The 13,923-nt window shown below is 43.9% G+C and overlaps 1 long non-coding RNA gene across 1 annotated transcript in view; it reads left to right on the forward strand.

Annotated features, from left to right (window-relative positions):
- The window catches only part of LOC308296902, a 253,786-nt gene that overhangs the window by 235 nt on the left and 239,628 nt on the right, over positions 1 to 13,923 (forward strand). The window lies entirely within an intron of this gene.

A 13,923-nucleotide genomic window follows, 5' to 3' on the forward strand; every position in this document is an offset into this window, starting at 1 on the left:
ATTTCTGTATGGATATGAAACTTGGGGGGAAAAAAACCAAAGCGGGTCTTTTTTCCTCCTCCTCTGTCTCTCTCTCTTTCTGCGCGTTTAGCAGCAAACAGAACCTCAGCTAGCGTATAGCTAGTTGGGTTCTAGCTAGTTGGGTTCTCCAAAAAAAACTCTCTTTTGAATGTTAAACTCCGAGAGTGTCCACAAATGGGAACCGAATAGACCCGTACGTGGACACTCTGTCTCAGAGCTGGAGCCTGGAGAACCCTCGTTGTGTTGTTGTGGTGGCTGGTGGTGGGTCCGTTTCGGGACCCCCGGGTTGTCCCTGCGCCCCACTTTGAGAACCCACGACGAGACTGAAGTGAAGCTAGCTCGCTCTGCTACTCCAATAAGGGTCCAGGTGGCAGTTTGTACAGTTGTACAGCAGCTACAACAACTGGCTTTTTAGATGGGTTCTAGTTGGTTCTATAATATAGCTGGGTTCTTCTGTTTCATGCGCGAAGTGACCTGGGGATACCAGGTTTTTACAAAGAAACCCTTTAAACCCCCAGCCTGGGGGGTTTCGAAAGGGTTTCTTTGTAAAACCTGGTTTCCTAATGGTTTCAATGTACAGATTTTAATGCCGATATAGTATGTTATAATTAGACACATGCTAGGTTCTTATATGGTCGACCCCATGGCCACGGTATCCTGTATAGTTTCTTGAATCTCTCTCTCTCTCTCTCTCTCTCTCTCTCTCTCTCTCTCTCTCTCTCTCTCTCTCTCTCTCCCTCTCTCTCTGCATTCTATTGTAATGTGATTGTTTACCTTGCTTATTGTGCGAGTCGCTCGCACTGGATAAAAGACAGAGCGTCTGCTAAATGTCTCCATTGTGGATGGAGTGTCCCCGGTTAGGCACTGCTGCATGCATGCTTGTGGAACTGGGTTTTCCCTGGGTTGTTACTTGGTTATTATAGTCTGTTCTGCTGGCTACTGGGTTGTACTGGTGGGTTCTTACTGTGTTGTACCTACTGGGTTCTTATTGGGAGAACCGACGAGAACTGATTTGGAAGGGTTCTTGTTTTTAAAGCGGCTATCCTATAGTTTCTTGAGGCACTAGTAGACAGTTCTCTGTTCTATCAGCTTGCTATGTACAGTTAGTATTTACCGTGCTTATTATGAGTGACTCTGGAGAAGAGCGTCTGCTAAATGCATACAATGTGAATTGAGTCTACCGGTTAGGCTGCTGCTTCTCAAACCTACAATTTTCAAGCACCCCCATATTGATATACGGACGCCTATTTAATACCCGTTTTTTGAGCTGTGTTGACCGCTCCTGTGTCTGTTTGTACGTACCGGTAGGGTATGTATGTCCTGCTCCATTGGCCAAGCTTCGCGGGAAGCTTAATGAAAATAACCATAAATAGATCCGCTCACCCCTCTTTTTGAGCGGTGGTCACACCATCCCCTCAGGGTGACTTTGTCCGTACTATGTTATATCTCTGTGTGTCTGTAGCATGAGCTGCAATACCGCTGGTGACCAAGTGGCGCTGTTGCGTCTCACACGCGACCCTGAAATGAACTGCCACACACACACACACACACACACACACACACACACACACACACACACACACGGCCATGCACACGCACCACCGCTCACTTGTAACTCGGTTTGATTTTTTTGTATCTCAGGGTGTGACACTGTACAATCCTGCACACTAGGGATGTGAATCTCGACCACTGAGGCGATACGATACGCATCACGATACACTCCCAGCGATACGATATAATTGCGATACATTGAAATCTTGCCGATACGATACATCACGATACACCCCTGACCCCGATACGATGCGATATGATTCACGATATTTTGCGATACACCCCTGGTGCTTACGATGCGATACGATTCACGATTCGGTGCGATTCAACACAATGCAAAGGATTTATATTAAAGCCCATGTAAATCCCCCCCCCCAAAAAAAAATTACTAAAAATGCATTACATTTAATTTCCAAACAATTTATTGTTTCACTGTAGTACTAGGCTCTGTCTAACAATCCAACTTATTGAAATCTGGGAGAACACTCCTTGCTGGCTGGTAGAATTGTTTGATTAATACTATATAATTATATCATTATTATATATCATTACATCCTCAACAGGTGGTCAGGGACCCCTAGGGTCCTCAGAGTTATGTGAGGCGGCCAAATATTAATAGTTCGTTTTTACAGTAACCAATTGAACCCTAGCAAGTAGCAACCCTATGGGGGAACATTAGCCAATACATTAACACTTATTGAGGGTTTAAGAGATAATAATTCATGGATTATAATGAATAACATAAATCCATCATATTAATAGAAAAGATAATGTGTGAACAAATAAACACAACATAGTAATGTATTAATGTCACTGATGAAATAGTGCTGTCAAACAAGTCTCTGACAAGTTTTAATCTGCAACAGTTTTATATAATAGCCTACAGTAGTCTAAAATAGCCTACAGTGGGGGTCCCTGCTTGATCTCTCTCTTCTCAGTTAAGGATCCTTGACCTGTATTATTATTATATTGTATGAATATAATCTAGGATTTTGCCATTTCTAGCCAAAATGTTTCAAAACATAGATATTTGAGTCACAACGCGTCGCGTTGTGAGCTTGTAGGTCTGCTATTTAGGTGCGTGCGCGACACCGTCGAGCTGCCAAGTATAAATCAGGCTCCAGCCTCTTTTTGCAGAGGGAACAGCAGCAGCAGAAGAGTGTTCTGCCTGCTACAGTAACAAGTTGTGAAACAGTGTCAAATACTTTGTTTAAATCGCTAGTTGCACGCCCAGTATCGTTGTTGTAGTTCATACGTGTGTGTAGTTAAAGCGTGGAAGCTTCTGCTTTGTTTAAATCAATTCCGTCGCAGACTCGACAAGAAGAACAAACGGGTGTGGAATGTGGATCATAATATCACGCAGCGTGCTCCAGTCCAGTGACACAACAACGGATCACATCAGCGAACATTGGACAGGGATGTTATAAAGCTAAACGTGGTACTAATCTTGCATGTTTAACCAGTGGGCTCACGAGTGCTGTCTGTCTGTCTCTGTATTCCGTCGGGGGTGTTCACTGCGCTCCGCTGAGCAGCCAGTGCTGCTGTAAAAGACGCTGTCTGTAGAGTCGCTACAAGTGCTTTTTGGGGGGAGGGCTGATGGGGCATTCAATGCGCCTCGGAAACACAGTATAGAATGAAATACTAATATGCAAAAACCGATCCAACCGTGGAATGTACCGATCCAAACACTCACGATACGATACATCACGATTCCAGCCGTCAATTGTACCGATCCACCCTGAATGAACCGATTCACTCGTATCGCGCACGTTTGTATCGCGATTACGATCCGTACCGGTATATCTTCGCATCCCTACTGCACACAGTCCTTAATGCTAATTTAAGAGTGTACAAATTGAACCAAATGGACCTGTTTAATGGCTCCATTTGGGTTCTCTGTTCCTTGGTACAGTCCATTTGAGTTCCTAACTATCCATCATTCATCAGCCTAACAGTATGTTACATTAGCCCATCATGCTAGCAGACGGTGTCGTGTAGATCAGTGGTTCTCAAAGTGGGGTCCGGGGACCCCCAGGTGTCCTTGGTGGGGTTCCAGAGGGTCCTCCCCCAGCTAATTGAGTCAATATAACAAACATCTGTTTACTCATTGTATTGGGCACGCAATCTTGATCTTCTAAGATGTGGCTCCGGCGTCCAACGCCAACTGCATGATAATTTTGCAGGTCTTTGAAGTGCTGGGGTTAAAACGTCAAGTAGAAAAGTTGTTTTCTGTCTGTCCTACAACGGAACGTACATTCTCTTAAAGCTTTCCATGTGACATAACTGTATTTTAGTGGCAAAGATTAACACATTTACGCACTGTAATAACGTGCTATAACGTAACAATGTAACTCAGGGGTGCTGTGGATCAAAAGGCTGTTTACTGGGGTGACAAGGCCTTGTCACAACTACACATAATCGTCTAATTGCAATTATTTTGTCATAATCATCTTACATGTTAAAAAATTTCATATTTTCAAACCTTTTCAAAAATAGTGGAAATAGCTGATCTACAAGCTCACAACGCGTCGCGATGCAACACGTTTTGAGCTTGTAGATCGGCTATTTCCACTATCAATGTTCTTTTTTAAATGTTTTGTCAAATGTGTTAGTCAAGCCAATCAGAAATGTAATCGTCAACGACAAAAAACTATTAAATCGTCAATCGCAATAATTTGAGTGAAAATTAGTCGTCATGTAAAATGTCATAATCGTGACAGCCCTAGGGGTGACCTGAGCCAAACATGGTTTGAGAGCCGCGGCGTTAGGCCGTCATGCTAGCAGGCAGCGTGGTGTAGTTGCAGCAGAATGCACAATGAGTGAGATAGCGTGGCGTCGTCTAATAAAGCCGTTGCCCTGCTGGGACTCCTGGGGAGACAGTGATGGATTCATACGGAGCTACCGCCGCTCTGCCGCGCCCGCGGCTGCCTGCATACTGTCGTTGTCGGGTGGAACCCTTGTACGTCCAAAGTCGTTCGTTCTGTATTTGTCTTTTAAAAACATGATTGATTTAAAACAGTGAAAATAGCCGATCTACAAGCACACAACGACTCGCGGCGCGAGGCGTTGTGTGCTTGTAGATCGGCTATTTTCGCTAGTTTTGTGCGACGGTCTTGTCTGGTGAATCAGGGCTTTACTTTACGAAAACAACATACACATTTGAAACTTGGAGATGCGAGGTTTCCGCCCGACAACGACAATGTGGAAAACCTTTCCCCCGGTAGTTTGTTCATAACCTCACCTTTTTTTTCTGTACAACCGAAGCTCGGGTGATTTTGATAGCATTTTTATGTAAATTAGATCATAATAAGAAGTAAAATGACCTAATACATCATCCCACTGAGCTTTTGAAAATGGTTTGGAATAGTATCTGCCTCCAGTCCTCCCCCGCCCATAGCCGTGGGTTTCTGTACCCGTGGCTGTGCCATATCCATTCCAATCCATACTGCTTTTTTCCCCCCTTAATTTCTCGCTAATAGCCTATTGTAATGTGTTGATGTTGCTTTTGCGGCTATTGTAATATACATACAAGGTATCTACATGGCTTGCCGTATCACACATTCTCCTCTATTGTTGTAAGGCTTGTGTATTGCTGCTATTATCCTTATGTCTTATTCATTTTCTTTTACTCCCCAATTTAGTTCTTATGCCAATTGATTCCTCCACACACACACACACACACACACACACACACACACACACACACACACGCACACACACACACACGCACACATTGATCTGTGTTGCTCTGACTCACCTTGCCAGTGAGGAGCCCCCACCGGGAGGATGTAGAGCCTTCGGCCTACTCCACCCTGCTGACAGGTGCTGGGCTGCCTCCTGGGACGATAGTTTTTTTCTTTGTTCTTTATTCTAGCATATAATTATAACTATTGTTGCTTAGTATTTTGAAGACCTAACACGTTTGCATTTCGCTGCTTATACATATATGAGTACTAGTGACAATATACCTGCCTGATTCTCTTGATCATTTTGATAATAGAACAGTGACGAAGTCATGACGTGACTCGCTCATCCCCCGGTTCCACGGAAGTAATTCTCTACGAGTCACCTTAAATCGTCTCATATAAGTATTGCGGACCAAAAATAAACAAACGGTCTTTGCGATATTGTCGGCAAGGTGGCTCTGTATGTGTTATGATTGTCAGTCACTCATATTTGATAAAGCCTGTTTCTAGCAAAAAATGTAACTAATTTGGTGACAGTAACATTAGCGTCTTCTCACCATCAGTTGATTCTTCATATCCATATCAAATCCATGTCAAACCGCTGAGAACATTTGTTTATAATTGGAACACAGTTCTTATATGATACGATATGAAAAAGGTCTATGGGAATTCAGAAGGGGGGAAGAAAACCGCGAACCAGGTAGGATGTGTAAATTACATCATCACACTTCACTACTCTATTTCCTTGGTTTATAATTATGTGTTTAAGTGTGAGATCGAGTGGCTGAGTGTTGTAACTATTTTTAAAAAAAGAGTAATGTTTACTCCATGGCGCGATAAACAACGGATAAGTTCTGTAGTGAGAGAAGTGAGTTCATTCGCGTCAGGGTTAGGGTTAGGGTTAGGGTTAGGCTGTTTGGCTGTGTGCAATCTTCCCAAGACTTTCCTACTGTGTGGGGCGGCAGTGGCTCAGGGGTAGAGTGGCCGGTAGAGCAGCCAGTTCGATCCCGGGCTCCCCCAGAGTTGGTGTCGAAGTGTCCTTAACCATGACTCTGACCACCTTTTGCTTCCGATGTGCAGGCTATTGTCCCAGCAGCACAGTCCTGCAGGATCTAGTACCAGTAAACATAGGACGCTCACCAGATTTGAGGGGAAATCTCACTCTTTCGAACGACAAATTTCGACAAAGGAGCGTCGGGAGGGTTAGCGGCTCACCCCACGGAGGTTAGGTTTAGGGTAAGGGTTAGAGTTGGGTGTCGAACAGATGACACGTAGTAACAGCGAAACGCTCCCGAGATTTGACACCAGACGCCAGCTAGAGATGCTCCGATTGCGATGCCGATGCCGATTCCGATCACCGGTCAACTGGAATCAGTATCTGCCGATACGGATATTCCCCGATCACCGCGTCAAATCCATACATTCTTCTATTTAATGTGTTACTGTAGCAGCATTTATATATTTAATCATTCTTCTTACAAAACATTTTAAGTATAAACATTAGGAGAATGCAGGCTGAGGTCCTTAAATATCCAATTCAACTAGGAGTTGAAGCTGAGGTTACATTCAGTCCCACAGATAAATATTGTGAAAATAGCAGATCTAGCTTGTAGATCGGCAAAGCCAATAGAGGCAAAGCCGATACCTATCAAAGCCGATCGCGATCACTCACCGATCAATCGGCACATCTCTAACGCCAGCACACATTTACCTGTAGGATTTTGTAACTTTTTGCCTCTAGTGGCGACAGTTGGGATGGTCTATCTTCATAAATAAACCATCTTTGGTAACGTCACCTGCAGTTACTGAGACAGTGAGGTCACCTGCAATGTGGAGCACTGTCTGAACTCTGAACGCACAAAGAGAGTGAGTGAGTGACACAGAAAACAAATCACTCCAGTATGCAGCGTGTACAGGTGCATGATATGCAACACTCTGATAAAGTGCATGCCCTACTCTGTGGGCTTGTAGATCTGCTATTTGCGACAAGCAACATCAGCTGGGAGCTCTACACTAAGTCGAAAGAAATTTGTGATTTTCTCATTGATTTTTTTTTGCTGTTTGCAGAGGAACTCAATGCAGTGAACTAAGGAGGGCAATGTTTATGATTTTGAATGCATGTATTGAAAACCTTGTATTTACATAAATGGCATAGTGTACAGTAATACATGTAATAGTCGAGTTAACAATTCATATTTTTCAGCAAATTCATGAAAATGAACAAAGCCTGCGTTGCCCTGCCTCTTAGTTTGCCGCCTTGCCCCCAGGGACGGTCTTGTATGCATAGAAAGTGTATAAAGGCGTTAACAAAGATGTTGGCTAAGCTTTCGAGACTGCCTGTTGTTTCTGCTGTGCTGTCCAGCATCAGTGTCAGCATGTTTGTTCTTTGTCCTTTGAGGTTTACTCACCAGCATATTTTTTGAATGCTTTGTTTTTCACTTGTCTTAAAAACATTAGCTTTTTTCAGGTCAAATTGCGACGGCTTTCTTACCTTTTTAACGTTGGCACACGCACGCTCGCATGTCAATCTGGGCTGCGGTTCTCGAGTTATCCCATTACCCATAAGTGTTTACAATGTAAGCAAACAGTAAGAAACAGAGCTAAAGAGAAATGACCTGCTCCGACCGGTTCTGGGTTACCGGCCTAATCCGGAAGTATAACGAACTGGGCACTGCTGGGCCGCGAAACAGCGATTGGATTTTTTTGGCCATTGTTAATTCTGTCCCTTTTATGCACATATATGGAGATCCCTGATGTCATCAATATTAAGCCCATATCAGGGAATGCCCAGTCAGTCTCTGTTGTTTCAGCATAACCTCGCCCTTAGGGCATCTTACTGGTGATGAGAATTAATAACACCCTGTCAGGTGGAGAAAAAAACATGTATGTCCAAAACTAGGGATGGGCAATTAATCGGTTGTCATATCGGTATCAAACCAATATCAAAATAATATTGTATTTTTTATATTAACTTAGTGTGTGTGGGGAGACTGGAAAAGCCTTTCGTGATGATGAAGGCTGCAGATTGTATCTGTTTTTTTGGGGGGGTGAAGCTTTCAAAATTCAAAACACAGTGTGCGTTGCGAGTTTGTAGATCGGTTATCTTTGCTACTTTTGTGTGACTCCGTAGTATGTGTGACGAAGTACAGAATTGAGAAAAAAAAGAAAGAAAAAAAGCTGAAATATTGAGATACAAGCCAAGGTTTCTACCCGACGACGACGGCGGCATGCGTTGTGCTTTTCCAGGAACGCCGACTTGTTGAACATCAGCTTGAAAGTGGGCCTTTTCTGGGACACAGCAGGATAGAGGATATAACTAGCTAGCCTAATTCCCCACGCGGGAAATGAGGTCCACGTGATCCATCTGTGATGCTTGAGTTAATGAAAGTAGGTTGAAATTAGAATAGCGACGGGAACACAACAACAGTGGTGGGCCGGGCGTTCATGTTGTACCAAATGTACCCCTGCCACCCCGCACCTTCAATACCCATCCTCCTACTGTAACCGCCGGTTGTTGGCAGAACAACGTTTAGCCCGACACCCGTATCTTATTATATAGGCCTGTCACAATCATTACGTAATCGTCTAATCACAATTATTTTGTCATAATCGTAATCTTTTCCATGTTGAAAAACCTTTTCAAAGATAGTGGAAATAGCTGATCTACAAGCTCACAACGGGTCGCGATGCAACATGCTGTGAGCTTGTAGATCGGCTATTTCCACTATCAATGTTCTTTTTTAAGTTTAAAGTATAAAGTCGTTTATTTTTATATTTAGGTACTGTCATATCTGCCATGTGCAACTTCAAAGCCTAAAAGCCAAACAGAAATGTATAAAAATAATTGCGATTATGTCAAATAATTGCGATTAGACAATATATGTAATAATTGTGATAGCCCTAGTAACGGACACCTTTCATTGAGTGGAATAAATTGACTGGGCTCAAGGGCTCAATACTGTTGAGAGTCAAATTATAAATTACGCTTCTTGCCTTTCCACTGGATCCAAAGGACAACTTTATTTTTTGTTTTCTTTTTACATACAACAAGGGTTCATTTTAGATTGTAATTGGAGAAAAGAAAAGATGAGTGTTAAAATGTTTTCATTTGTTGCTCTCCATCGTTTTAGCCATTTTAACTATTTTGATTTCAATATGGGGGCATAGGTAGTAGGTACAAGTGGCTAAATATGACTTTTCAGAGACAACAAGCTGGTGATTTCTTTATTACTTTTTACAGTAACACTTCTAGCCCCCATAAGTCACAACTACCCGTGAAATGGGCTTATTGTGTCGCTCTTCCAAGAGGGCAAGAGTGCTGCGCGAGTGCGCGTCCAAAAATACGGCCCTGTTATTTTCAATGAACTAACCCACACCGGCGGCGTCAGACGCGCGCATCCGCGGGTCTGCCATGTGGCGATACACCGCTGTTCTATTTTTCCAGCGTTGCCACGTGGTGAACATGTTCTCCCATGGTTCTCCCCACTGGGGGAAATGGATGTGCTGTGTGGCAGCGCGCCGCATCCAGTTGGGGTTACTGCGCGGCACTTCACGTGCATCGATAGCGCGACGCTGCGCAGCCGCCCGCGTCCAGTGTGTGCTCCCCTTGAGTGAGAGAGAGTGAGAGAGACTGACTGACTGACACTGGGAAAAATGCAGTCCACCACAACACAACAGTCCCACCAGACAGAATGAGCATTCAACAGGCTATATCACAGATCCTAGCAAACCCACACACACACAGAGCCAGGCCACAGTATCTAAACATCTCATTACTCACACACACACACACACACAATAGTAGCAGCAGCAATCTATGGCGATCCATCATCAATACTAGTGAGTAAATATCACAACAAAATCCATCCTACGTAGCAGTGCTGCTCATCATTCGGAGACAAAGTCCACTTCCTCCATATTCTTCATGAAAAGGATGTATTGCTGTCACTGCAAGACCAACTCCCATTGGTGTGTTTCAGAAGGTCCTTCACTAGTGGAGCCTGTCTTATTTCTTGAATACTGTACGTCTTAATTAGAGCCCGACCGATGCCATATTTTTTTTACCAATGTTTGCTGATGGAGAGTGCTTGACCACCGATTGCCAATATTTAACCGATGTCTTGTAATAATATAAAATAATAATAAATAGCCTAAATTACTAAAACGTCTTACCTTCAAAACCTTTTTTTCCTTTTTTTTAATATATCGGTTTGGCTCTAGTCTTAATGTGGTTTAGGACTGAAGCTGTCCGCTCCAGAAAGAAGGCAGTGGACACTGGAATTGTCACCATGTCAAAGTCTAAAAGTGCCATTCACTCTGAGTACATGTAACCATAAAAGCATAGTTTTCAAAATCAAGTCAAGTGGATGGCAGTGTTAACGGTTCACACCGACTGACTATAAAAAAAAAAAAAAGAAAAGAAAATCAAAGCCATCAAGGCCCAGCTTTCCTCCGGTATAACATATTTAACGCTGGCTAAATGTGAGGAAAACACCTTGTACAAACATCTTACACACAGAACATTCAGTCTACATAAATCTGTTCACATTCACTTGAATGTCAGTTTCACAATTATGTCAAAAATGTCACAACAACCGGATGAATACAATGACAAGGGAAATGAAACTTGAAGTTGTCCTCATGTAGACACAATTCTAAAGGGTGTGTGTGTTTGCGTGTGTGAGAGAGCACGCATGTGACATAGATGAGGAGGAAGGGTAATGGGAACACTGGAAACATTGCTATTCTCAGAAACATATGTGCCTTGTTCAGATCGCAAGGCCAACTACAGCCTTTCTGATGCTAGATTTGTGGGTCCGTGCCTGATTTTGGGGAGTCGTTAGACCACCGATTTATTAGCCCTGTATATATTATAGCTGGGCCGTTATCGGTGTTAACGTGCTGCATTAATGCAAGAATCTAATCGCGCGGTAAAAAGAATATCGCTGTTATTCGCTCAAAGTTGGGTCTGGGAGCTGCGCCTACAAGCTATGAATTTCACTTTGATATTTTACAGCGGACGTATGCCTGGCCCAGCCTGGCCGAGTTGCGCTGTGGGGGGCGTAGGGATGATGAGAAGTGGATCGATTCCTTGGAATCGTTAGCCAAAGTCCTTAACGATTCAGCTATCAATGCCTACATGCGCGATGACATCACACACGCGATACGCGGCCTTGACCGCAGCCGAAAAACCCCCCGAAAACATTTGAAATCAATACAAAAATAGAAAGATATGATTCAGATTGGACTGGCTGTCCTCCACTCCCTCCTATCCAGCATATTATTTGAGAATATTTAACTCTGGCGATACAGAAAATAACAAAAAATCTATCTGTCTCTCTATCTCTATCTCTCTTTCTTGCTCACTCGTTGAGCTCAAGCTAGCACTTCAAAGTAGACCCCGTAGGTCCAACAGTACACGCACGATTTTCCTTTTTATATCGGTGCCCTGACATTTGTAGCGTTGGCCAGGCAGTGTTAGTTATTCATTGGACACTTTATTATTCTTCTGCACACAGACAGAGTGCAGGCAGAGAGCTGTCAACCGCTGTCAGAAAAGAAATGGAAAGTGGTCTGCGGGTCATGAGCATTAAACCGTTTCAACCCCACGACCCAAAAGAAGGGAAAAAAAAGTCTTTCTTCTTTTTCCGTGGAGCCGGTCTTAATTAAAACGTGTTTAAGGGGCCGTGTCGTTCTGTCCACAGAAAGAGTTTTATCAGCAGAGAGAAGCGCTTTGCATGTCATGTCCAGAGCACTTGCACACACTCAGACATATCAACCGTGCCGTGCTCAAACATGTCATCTGTGCTCGCAACGCCTTGCGCTGCGTGCTTGTAGATCGGCTAATTTTGACAGAGGTTTGGTGTAGAGAGGAGAAAAAGAGCAGACGGTGTACAGAGTGAAAGGTCAAGTTTACTATGTATTGCTGGTTTAGGTGGTTACATTTCATTGCGACCGTCAGGTCACAGTTACTATCAAAACCTTCACCGGCTGTCTGTCAGTCAGTCAGTCACGTCACGTCACGTCACGTCACACTTTTCCCCCACTCATATCGACCTGACACTGACTTCTGGTTGTAGTAACGAGTCAAAAGTCAGGTGTTGAGAGCGTTGTCACACATAGGCAGTAGTAACTTTGATGAGCGACGCTCCACGCCAAAATTGAACTATTATCTACTGGAGGCGCCCTGCGTTCTCTGCCAAAGAATCGAAAGAACAATCACTATCAAGGTCAAGTATTGTTCTATTTAATGAAATCTATTTTCCACCTCTTTCCCTCGGCTCTCACTTTCTGCCTCTGTCCCCTGTCTTCTCACAGAATACAGAGCGATGGAGCGCACACCAGAGAACGATACTTTAATTTCCCCCGCTGCTTTACACCTTTAAGCCTGTGATGTTACAAATAAAACTGATTGTGATTCTGAAGAGGCACCAGAAGCACCTCTAAATGGAGAACCTTCTGAAGATGATGATTTCTGTTGATGTTGAGACGCAGAAATGGTCGGCAGGATCGGGAGTCAAACCGACGGCACGTTGTCAGACTGCATCAGCAGCCTCCACTGGCTGTGTTCGGTAAAAAACTTGTTAAAAAAAATGCGGCTACATCATGACTAGATATGGCCTACATCCTGGCACAAATGGCTCAGAGCAAAGATCTTTTTTATGTCTATGGGTCAGAGTTTGTTGTCCAGTCAAAAACTGGGGGGAAAAACGTGTCTGTCCGGATGTCAAAGTTTGTTGTATGCCGGAGTCCAATTGACCAAGCTTTCGCAGGACGTGCTGTGATTGGCTAGCGGGGCGCTTGGTGAAATGACCGCTCACGGGGACTGCCCCATGGTTCAAACTCCTGTTGGTCCGAACACCGTCGGCAGGTTAGCTACTCACCAGCGTCGGCAGGTTAGCTACTCACCAGCGTCGGCAGGTTAGCTACTCACCAGCGTCGGCAGGTTAGCTACTCGCCAGCGTCGGCAGGTTAGCTACTCACCAGCGTTAGTTTTACTGAGGTTAGGGTTAGGTCGGCATTGTTTTACTGAGGTTAAGGTTAAGGATGTGCGTGCGTGTGTGTGTGTCTGTGCGCGCACACAACGTGCTGCTCAGCTCTATCTCACATGGACAACTTGCCCCCAAAGTGACAACATTTTAAGAATGGAGGCGGAGGGGGGGCATAACAATAGTAAGCTCATCTCCTCTTCTTTTGTCACAATAGGCCCCCCCCCTCCCCCCCTCCTCCTCAACCACAACCCAATTAGCGCCGTAGAGCTGATAGGGCCCAAGTCCTCTTTCTGTCCTGCAAAGCATATTAACTGATGTCTGAGATAACCACTTTATAATTAAGAGCAAGGCCTTGGAGGGGTGTTGGGGGAGGGTGTGTGTTCTCACACGGAGGGGGGAAAAAAAGTTTGTCTGAAATGTTCTAGGCTATTAAAACTAAACTAGGCCCCGTTTTTTTCTGAAAGTGGAACTACTAGACTTGAGTCCTCATTTTAACCCGTTTAGGCTTAGAATTATTGAATGCTTTAACTATTGAAAAATATCAGATATACAAGCTCATATACAAGCTCACAGTGCAGCACCGAGTGCCGCGCTGCGAACTTGTATATCTGCTATTTTTGAAAAAGTCGTGAAAATGTGTGCAAGTCTTTGAATATATGTATTTTTAAAGTGAA

This window comes from Nannobrachium achirus (assembly GCF_963921795.1).
Source record: "Nannobrachium achirus genome assembly, chromosome: 13".
In the NCBI taxonomy this organism is placed as follows: domain Eukaryota; kingdom Metazoa; phylum Chordata; class Actinopteri; order Myctophiformes; family Myctophidae; genus Nannobrachium; species Nannobrachium achirus.